Genomic DNA, 10,815 nt, shown 5'->3' with positions numbered 1-10,815 from the left:
GCCAAGGAAGCGAATAGATGAACCTCAACTAGCTGAATCCTGATCTTTGACAGGCCCTCATCTTGTGAGGGGATTCAAACTCCTCCGACTGAACCTACTCACGTCCACGACTATCAAATTTACAGAGATGTTCATCCTTGTGCAAGTGGGCGTGGATTTTTTTACTATTGCTAGGTTGAGCTTTTGTTTGATAGAGATGTGATTTCTAGGTGTTGTGGGCATGTTTTTAACTTTCTCTTTCTAGCCTTAATAGAATGTGCTACATGATTTTTTTTCCATCCCTATATTTATTCAGTCTCCCACGACCGGTTTAGGTTAATGGTGAAGGTGAGTATTTGCGCTTTTTTTGCCAAGATTTTGTCGCTTGGTAGCTCGTGATCATCCGCTCCTCTAATACATTCCCCTAGCTAACATCAGTCACATGTGATTTTTGCTACTAATGCATAGTTACGAATCAATATCTGACTATAACCTTTTATAAACATGTGCAAACGTCACAGCTGACGTTTCTTACGTACAATATGCAAGGTGATATTTTTGTGATGGAAGAATAATTCATGTTTTCTAAGTAATTAATAAATGGGCATCTAATGATCTTTATCTACCCATTGAGGAATTAGAAGACCCTTTTAATCCCAAGCCTCAGATAGGTTTGTTTTATAGCAATTTTTAAAGATCATATAACTTACTTATATTTATCTTAAATCTTAAAATTTGTCATTCCGTAGCAACGTACGGATATTTCAGCTAGTATTCCTAAATATACCATGGACGCACATATCAGCTCCTTCTTCTGCTCCAGCCACCCCGGCCTGCTCCGCCCTGCGTCGACCTAGCCGCGCCCCGCCCCGTCCGGCCTCGCCCCGTTCGGCCCCGCGCCACTTCGGCCATCTAGCCAATCGAACTACCAAGCAAGCAGGGATCATCTAGCTAATCGAACTACCAAGCAATCAGACTGGTGGATCTATTCATAAGCTAGCTAGCTTAAGCAAGCAAGCTGCTGAATCCATTCAGATGCATGTCCATCAGTCCGTGAGTGCGACGTGATGCGGATTAAACAAAGGAGGGACGCGGTATCTTCTCTGCTAAATCGAAACAAAGGAGGTCGCTCCTGCGGATTAAACGACGAGGGCCGCGAACCAGCGCCTCGCCTCGGCCCTGCTCCGTCCAGCTCGGCCGCGACCAGCCCCGGCCCTGCTCCGTCTCGGCTGCGCCCCGCCCAGCTCCGCCCAGCTCGGCCGCGCCCCGCCCCGCCTTGCCTCGCCCCGGCCTGCCCCCGCCCCGCCCGGCCAGCCCTGCCTTGGCCAGCTCCGGTCCCGCTCCGCCCCGCCCGCGTTGCGCCACGCCGTCGCCGGTTCGCCGGAATTTGGTTGGATTCCGGCGAATTTGGTTGGCCGTACCAGCGGAAGCAGTTAGCTCAATCTGAAATTTCAGCGTGCCACGGATATAGTTTGGTTGTTCAGTTCGTCTTTTCAGCCCCTACAAATATAGGCTGAGTTGGGTTTTCGGTCTCGGCCTGAAAACTTTTTTTCGGTTTTGGCTCGTTTAGAGTGACTGATCTGTGCCATTTTCTGAACTAAACCCGTAAATTGGCAGTTATTATTCGGTTTTGCCCAGTTTACGGGCTCTGCTAGACATGCTCTTAGACGTGTTGGACATTTTTTCATTCCTAGACGTGTTCTAAAGGCCATTCCCGTCCAACGGGGTTCAATTCGATATTTGGCATTTGGTGTCCTGAGCCCGTTTCTGGTCCATAGCACGCCGAACACAACGAGAAGCGAGGCGGGGAGTGACGAGCCTGACGCGTCATTGACACGGAAGTCTAAATCACGTCGCATACCTCTGATCAAGCGATGTTAATGGTGCCCGGCTTTCCCAGACGATGCAGTGAAGCGTCTCGTCGTGCATGGTCGCGTGGCCATCCGCGTCGGCGTTTATTGCGGCCAACGCCCCGCTGCATGTCGCCTCGCCCGCCATCGTTGTACAAAAAAGAGCGCCCCCTTCTTCCTATCGACACGTTCCACATTCCAATCTCGCCGCACCTCCTTCCTTCCTCTCGCCTCAGCGCCAATGTCGTCCTCCAGCAAGAACATCCTCGCGGCGAACGGCTTCGGGCGCGGCAGCCTCACGGTGGCGGAGGCGTGGGCGTTGTACCGCGCGCGGTACCCTGTCCCGCCGGACATGCGCCTGCCAATCAGCGGCGGCTGGAGGATGGCCGTCAACGGGATTGGCGTCCCGCCACCGCCACTGGGAACCGATCGCTGGAGGGACGCGATCACGACCCAGCGCGCTCGCCTCAGCGCCAATCCCACCTGCGCCCCCACCAGCAACGATGACTCGTGAGCGGACTTCTTCCAGGCGTAGTACGACGTCGACATGAACAACACCGACAGCCTCGTCGGCCGGAGGAACATGTGAAACAAGGAGGGGCACGTCCATTTCTGGGTGTTCCCGGGCGTACCCTCTCGGCCATCGTTGACGGCATCCACAGGGGCGCCGCAAGGTTGGAGCTGCCAGCTTCTCCATCGCCATCTCCTCCGACCGCAACACGCAGGCAACCGAGGAGGATGTACCCGTCCTCCTCGAACTCTTCTTCTTTGGGGCCGGCGCAATCAACGCCTTCTTTGCACCGCGCCACGCCGTACAGTGTGCCGAAGCGCGAGGTGAATGAGGAGCTCGTCTACGCGACGCCCCCGCGATTCGGAGGCGCGGCGGCAGTGATACGTCTCAAACGTATCTATAATTTATTATGTTCCATGCTACTTTTATGATGATACTCACATGTTTTATACACATTATATGTCATTATTATGCATTTTCTGGAACTAACCTATTGACAAGATGCCGAAGTGCCAGTTCCTGTTTTCTGCTGTTTTTGGTTTCAGAAATCCTAGTAAGGAAATATTCTTCGAATTGGACGAAATCAACGCCCAACATCTTATAATTCCACGAAGCTTCCAGAACACCGAAGAGAGACCAGAGGAGAGCCACAGGCCCACCACACATGTGGCCGGCGCGGCCCAAGGGGGCGCGCCCCCCTAGTGTGAGGAGGCTCCGTAGCCTTCCGACTCCGCCTCTTCGCCTATAAGAAGCCCCCTGACCTAAATCTTCGATACGGAAAAGCCACGGTACGAGAAACCTTCCAGAGCCGCCGCCATCGCGAAGCCAAGATCTGGGGACAGGAGTCTCTGTTCCGGCACGCTGCCGGGACGGGGAAGTGCCCCCGGAAGGCATCTCCATCAACATCACCGCCATCTCCATCGACGTTGCTGTCTCCCATGAGGAGGGAGTAGTTCTCCCCCGAGGCTAAGGGTTGTACCGGTAGCTATGTGGTTAATCTCTCTCTCCATGTACTTCAATACAATGATCTCATGAGCTGCCTTACATGATTGAGATCCATATGATGAGCTTTGTAATCTAGATGTCGTTATGCTATTCAAGTGGATTTTACTTATGTGATCTCCGGAGACTCCTTGTCCCACGTGTGTAAAGGTGACGAGTGTGTGCACCGTGTAGGTCTCTTAGGCTATATTTCACGAATACTTATTCACCGAGTTATGATTTGAGTTGGATGTCTCTATGAAATTGTGGTGTGTTAGTACCTCCTATGAATGCACACGGTGACGGCGTGGGGTGTTTATTAGTACTTGGGAATACATCTTTAAGGTTTGCCTACATGATGAATTAGTGTTCGTTATCTTGCCAAAGAGTAATTCAGAGTAGCATAGTGAAGTGCTTATTTATATTCATTTATGATTGCAATGTGCTTTATATCACTATTAATCTATGTGCTACTCTAGTGATGTTATTAAAGTAGTCTATTCCTCCTCCATGATGTAATGGTGACAGTGTGTGCATCATGTAGTACTAGGCGTAGTTTATGATTGTGATCTCTTGTAGATTATGAAGTTAACTATTACTATGATAGTATTGATGTGATCTATTCCTCCTTTCATAGTTCGGTCGGTGACGGTGTGCATGCTATGTTAGTACTCGGTATAATTGCGTTGGTCTATCATGCACTCTAAGGTTATTTAAATATGAACATCGAATGTTGTGGAGCTTGTTAACTTCGGCATTGAGGTGCTCTTGTAGCCCTACACAATTAATGGTGTTCATCATCCAACAAGAGAGTGTAGAGTGGTTTTATTATGTGATCAATGTTGAGAGTGTCCACTAGTGAAAGTATGATCCCTAGGCCTTGTTTCCAAATACCGCAATCATCGCTTATTTATTGTTTTATCGCATCTTTACTTCCTGCAATATTAATACCATCAACCGCACACCGACAAGCTATTTTCTGGCACCGTTACTACTGCTCATATTCATTCATACCACTTGTATTTCACTATCTCTTCGCCAAACTAGTGCACCTATACATCTGACAAGTGTATGGGGTGTGTTGGGGACACAAGAGACTTCTTGTATCGTGATTGCAGGGTTGCTTGAGAGGGATATCTTTGTCCTCTACCTCCACGAGTTCGATAAACCTTGGGTGATTCACTTAAGGGAAACTTGCTTGCTGTTCTACAAACCTCTCGCTCTTGGAGGTCCAACACTGTCTACGGGAATAGAAGCGTGCGTAGACATCAAGCTATTTTCACGGCGCCGTTGCCGGGGAGGTAAGGTAAAAGGTATTCACATCCTCCGACTACTAAGCTATTTCCTAGCACTGTTGTCGGTGTGTGAGTGCTCGAAGCTATTTCCTTTAGATCCTGCAATTGCATCTTTTTGTTTCTTGTTCACTAGTTAGGCATAATGGAAAATAACAGTGAGCTTTTTATTCTATTTCTCGAGTTAAGACATGGATTGTTTGATGCGAAAATTAAAAAACCTATGGAACCTTATTTGCATGCTAGTAGCAATGATATTAGTATGAATGCTTCGAACACCATTGTTGCTAATGCTATGGAAGAATTTAAGCTTGGGGAAGCTGGTTTTGATGAGCATGATATTTTTAGTCCCCCAAGCATGGAGGAGAAAATTTACTTTGATGATACTTTGATGCGTGTAGTTGACACGTCCGTTGGGAACCCCAAGAGGAAGGTGTGATGCGCACAGCGGCAAGTTTCCCTCAGTAAGAAACCAAGGTTTAATCGAACCAGTAGGAGTCAAGAAGCACGTTGAAGGTTGATGGCGGCGGGATGTAGTGCGGCGCAACACCGGAGATTCCGGCGCCAACGTGGAACCCGCACAACACAACCAAAGTACTTTGCCCCAACGAAACGAGTGAGGTTGTCAATCTCACCGGCTTGTCTGTAACAAAGGATTAACCGAATTGTGTGGAAGATGATTGTTTGCAGAGAAAACAAGAAAACAAGTATTGCGACAGATTTGTATTTCAAGTACTAAAAGAATGGACCGGGGTCCACAGTTCACTAGAGGTGTCTCTCCCATAAGATAAAAGCATGTTGGGTGAACAAATTACGGTCGGGCAATTGACAAATAGAGAGGGCATAACAATGCACATACATGGCATGATAAGTATAGTGAGATTTAATTGGGCATTACGACAAAGTACATAGACCGCCATCCAACTGCATCTATGCCTAAAAAGTCCACCTTCAGAGTTATCGTCCGAACCCCTTCCAAGTATTAAGTTGCAAAGCAACGAGACAATTGCATTAAGTATGGTGCGTAATGTAATCAACAACTACATCCTCGGACATAGCGCCAATGTTTTATCCCTAGTGGCAACAGACACAACACAACCTTAGAACTTTCGTCACCGTCCCGAGTGTCAATGCGAGCATGAACCCACTATCGAGCATAAATACTCCCTCTTGGAGTTAAAAGCAAAAACTTGGCCAGAGCCTCTACTAGTAACGGAGAGCATGCAAGATCATAAACAACACATATGTAATAACTTGATAATTAACATAACATGGTATTCTCTATCCATCGGATCCCGACAAACACAACATAGAGTATTACGGATAGATGATCTTGATCATGTTAGGCAGCTCACAAGATCCGACAATGAAGCACAATGAGGAGAAGACAACCATCTAGCTACTTCTATGGACCCATAGTCCAGGGGTGAACTACTCACTCATCACTCCGGAGGCGACCATGGCGGTGTAGAGTCCTCCGGGAGATGAATCCCCTCTCCGGCGGGTGCCGGAGGAGATCTCCGAATCCCCCGAGATGGGATCGGCAGCGGCGGCGTCTCGGTAAGGTTTTCCGTATCGTGGTTTTTCGCATCGGGGGTTTCGCGACGGAGGCTTTAAGTAGGCGGAAGGGCGAGTCGGGGCCCGACGAGGGGCCCACACCATAGGGCGGCACGGGCCCCCTTGGCCGCGCCGCCATGTGGTGTTGCCACCTCGTGGCCCCACTTCGTATGCTCTTCGGTCTTCCGGAAGGTTCGTGGCAAAATAGGCCCCGGGTCTTCGTTTCGTCCAATTCCGAGAATATTTCGTTACTAGGATTTCGAAACCAAAAACAGCGAGAAAACGAGAACCGGCACTTCGGCATCTTGTTAATAGGTTAGTTCCGGAAAATGCACGAATATGACATAAAGTGTGCATAAAACATGTAGGTATCATCAATAATATGGCATAGAACATAAGAAATTATCGATACGTCGGAGACGTATCAAGCATCCCCAAGCTTAGTTCTGCTCGTCCCGAGCGGTAAAACGATAACAAAGATAATTTCTGAAGTGATATGCCATCATAACCTTGATCATACTATTTGTAAACATATGTAGTGGATGCAGCGATCAAAACAATGGTAATGACATGAGTAAACAAGTGAATCATAAAGCAAAGACTTTTCATGAATAGTACTTCAAGACAAGTATTAATAAGTCTTGCATAAGAGTTAACTCATAAAGCAATAAATCAAAGTAAAGGTATTGAAGCAACACAAAGGAAGATTAAGTTTCAGCGGTTGCTTTCAACTTGTAACATGTATATCTCATGGATAATTGTCAACATAGAGTAATATAACAAGTATAATATGCAAGTATGTAAGAATCAATGCACAGTTCACACAAGTGTTTGCTTCTTGAGGTGGAGAGAGATAGGTGAACTGACTCAACATAAAAGTAAAAGAGAATGGTCCTTCAAAGAGGAAAGCATCGATTGCTATATTTGTGCTAGAGCTTTTATTTTGAAAACATGAAACAATTTTGTCAACGGTAGTAATAAAGCATATGAGTTATGTACATTATATCTTACAAGTTGCAAGCCTCATGCATAGTATACTAATAGTGCCCGCACCTTGTCCTAATTAGCTTGGACTACCGGATCTTTGCAATGCACATGTTTTAACCAAGTGTCACAATGGGGTACCTCCATGCCGCTCGTACAAAGGTCTAAGGAGAAAGCTCGCATTTTGGATTTCTCGCTTTTGATTATTCTCAACTTAGACATCCATACCGGGACAACATGGACAACGGATAATGGACTCCTCTTTAATGCATAAGCATGTGGCAACAATTATTATTCTCATATGAGATTGAGGATATATGTCCAAAACTGAAACTTCCACCATGAATCATGTCTTTAGTTAGCGGCCCAAAGTTCTTCTCTAACAATATGCATGCTCCAACCATAAAGGTGGTAGATCTCTCTTACTTCGAGACAAGACGGACATGCATAGCAACTCACATGATATTCAACAAAGAATAGTTGATGGCGTCCCCGAAGCATGGTTATCGCACAACAAGCAACTTAATAAGAGATAAAGTGCATAAGTACATATTCAATACCACAATAGTTTTTAAGCTATTTGTCCCATGAGCTATATATTGCAAAGGTGAATGATGGAATTTTAAAGGTAGCACTCAAGCAATTTACTTTGGAATGGCGGATAAATACCATGTAGTAGGTAGGTATGGTGGACACAAATGGCATAGTGGTTGGCTCAAGTATTTTGGATGCATGAGAAGTATTCCCTCTCGATACAAGGTTTAGGCTAGCAAGGTTATTTGAAACAAACACAAGGATGAACGGTACAGCAAAACTCACATAAAAGACATATTGTAAACATTATAAGACTCCATACCGTCTTCCTTGTTGTTCAAAACTCAATACTTGATGTTATCTAGACTCTAGAGAAACCAAATATGCAAACCAAATTAGCAAGCTCTAAGTATTTCTTCATTAATAGGTGAAAAGTATATGATGCAAGAGCTTAAACATGAGCACAACAATTGCCAAGTATCAAATTATCCAAGACATTTTAGAATTACTACATGTAGCATTTTCCAATTCCAACCATATAACAATTTAACGAAGAAGAAACTTCGCCATGAATACTATGAGTAGAGCCTAAGGACATATTTGTCCATATGCTACAGCGGAGCGTGTCTCTCTCCCACAAAGTGAATGCTAGGATCCATTTTATTCAAACAAAACAAAAACAAAAACAAACCGACGCTCCAAGCAAAGTACATAAGATGTGACGGAATAAAAATATAGTTTCAGGGGAGGAACCTCGATAATGTTGTCGATGAAGAAGGGGATGCCTTGGGCATCCCCAAGCTTAGACGCTTGAGTCTTCTTAGAATATGCAGGGGTGAACCACCGGGGCATCCCCAAGCTTAGAGCTTTCACTCTCCTTGATCATATTGCATCATACTCCTCTCTTGATCCTTGAAAACTTCCTCCACACCAAACTCGAAATAACTCATTAGAGGGTTAGTGCATAATAAAAATTCACATGTTCAGAGGTGACACAATCATTCTTAACACTTCTGGACATTGCATAAAGCTACTGGACATTAATGGATCAAAGAAATTCATCCAACATAGCAAAAGAGGCAATGCAAAATAAAAGGCAGAATCTGTCAAAACAGAATAGTCCGTAAAGATGGATTTTATTAGGCCACCAGACTTGCTCAAATGAAAATGCTCAAATTGAATGAAAGTTGCGTACATATATGAGGATCATGCACGTAAATTGGCTTAATTTTCTGAGCTTCCTACAGGGAGGTAGACCCAGATTCGTGACAGCAAAGAAATCTGGACTGCGCAGTAATCCAAATCTAGTACTTACTTTACTATCAAAGACTTTACTTGGTACAACAAAACTCAAAACTAAGATAAGGAGAGGTTGCTACAGTAGTAAACAACTTCCAAGACACAAATATAAAACAAAAATACTGGAGTAAAAACATGGGTTGTCTCCCATAAGCGCTTTTCTTTAACGCCTTTCAGCTAGGCGCGAAAGTGTATCTCAAGTGACATCGAAGGGTGGTGCACCTACAGCGGGGTTTGGAGTTTTCTCAACCATGCATAGTATATTGGATACATAAGTTTCAGCGTCTCCCTTTTCATTAGTCTTGGGCTTGCTACTCTCATCAAACAAATTTTCGGGAACAAGCCAAGCATAGTTATTTTCTAGTGCATCATTCACAGCTAGGAGTTTACATGGTATTGGTGCTTTGATCTCCCCACCATCATTAGCATTATTAGTGTACCTTATCCTATCCATATCCATTTTTTCAAGGAGACCAACAAAATTAGTATGAGAACCAAGCATATTAAATTTAGCAAAGACCTTTCTAGCCTCTCTTGCTAGACCACCAAATTCTCTAAGAAGGGTTTCTAAAACAAAATCTTTCTTTTCCCCCTCTTCCATATCACCAAGTGTAAGAAACATGTGTTGGATTATAGGATTGAGATTAACAAATTTAGTTTCCAACAAGCGAACTAAAGCAAGCAGCAGCAATTTCATAAGTAGGAGCAAGTTCTACCAAGTGTCTATCTTCAAAATCTTCAACGGTACTAACATGGGTGAAAAATTCTTCTATATTGTTCCTCCCAATTATAGACCCTTGCCCTACCCAGTATGTTTTTTGTGGTAAAATTAAAAGGAAACATGATGAATCAAGTAAAGTAAATGCAAGTAACTAATTTTTTTGTGTTTTTGATATAGAGTGCAAGACAGTAAATAAAGTAAAGCTAGCAACTAATTTTTTTGTGTTTTGATATAAGTGCAGCAAACAAAGTAGTAAATAAAATAAAGCAAGACAAAAACAAAGTAAAGAGATTGAGAAGTGGAGACTTCCCTTGCAGCGTGTCTTGATCTCCCCGGCAACGGCGCCAGAAATTTGCTTGATGCGTGTAGTTGACACGTCCGTTGGGAACCCCAAGAGGAAGGTGTGATGCGCACAGCGGCAAGTTTCCCTCAGTAAGAAACCAAGGTTTAATCGAACCAGTAGGAGTCAAGAAGCACGTTGAAGGTTGATGGCGGCGGGATGTAGTGCGGCGCAACACCGGAGATTCCGGCGCCAACGTGGAACCCGCACAACACAACCAAAGTACTTTGCCCCAACGAAACAGTGAGGTTGTCAATCTCACCGGCTTGCTGTAACAAAGGATTAACCGAATTGTGTGGAAGATGATTGTTTGCAGAGAAAACAGTAAAACAAGTATTGCAGCAGATTTGTATTTCAGTATTAAAAGAATGGACCGGGGTCCACGGTTCACTAGAGGTGTCTCTCCCATAAGATAAAAGCATGTTGGGTGAACAAATTACAGTCGGGCAATTGACAAATAGAGAGGGCATAACAATGCACATACATGGCATGATAAGTATAGTGAGATTTAATTGGGCATTACGACAAAGTACATAGACCGCCATCCAACTGCATCTATGCCTAAAAAGTCCACCTTCAGGTTATCGTCCGAACCCTTTCCAGTATTAAGTTGCAAAGCAACAGACAATTGCATTAAGTATGGTGCGTAATGTAATCAACAACTACATCCTCGGACATAGCGCCAATGTTTTATCCCTAGTGGCAACAAGACAACACAACCTTAGAACTTTCATCGCATCGTCCCGTGTGTCAATGCAGGCATGAAC

This window comes from Lolium rigidum, chromosome 1 (assembly GCF_022539505.1).
Source record: "Lolium rigidum isolate FL_2022 chromosome 1, APGP_CSIRO_Lrig_0.1, whole genome shotgun sequence".
NCBI lineage: Eukaryota > Viridiplantae > Streptophyta > Magnoliopsida > Poales > Poaceae > Lolium > Lolium rigidum.
The sequence above is the reverse complement of the archived record's forward strand: the minus strand, read 5'-3'. Positions refer to the sequence as shown.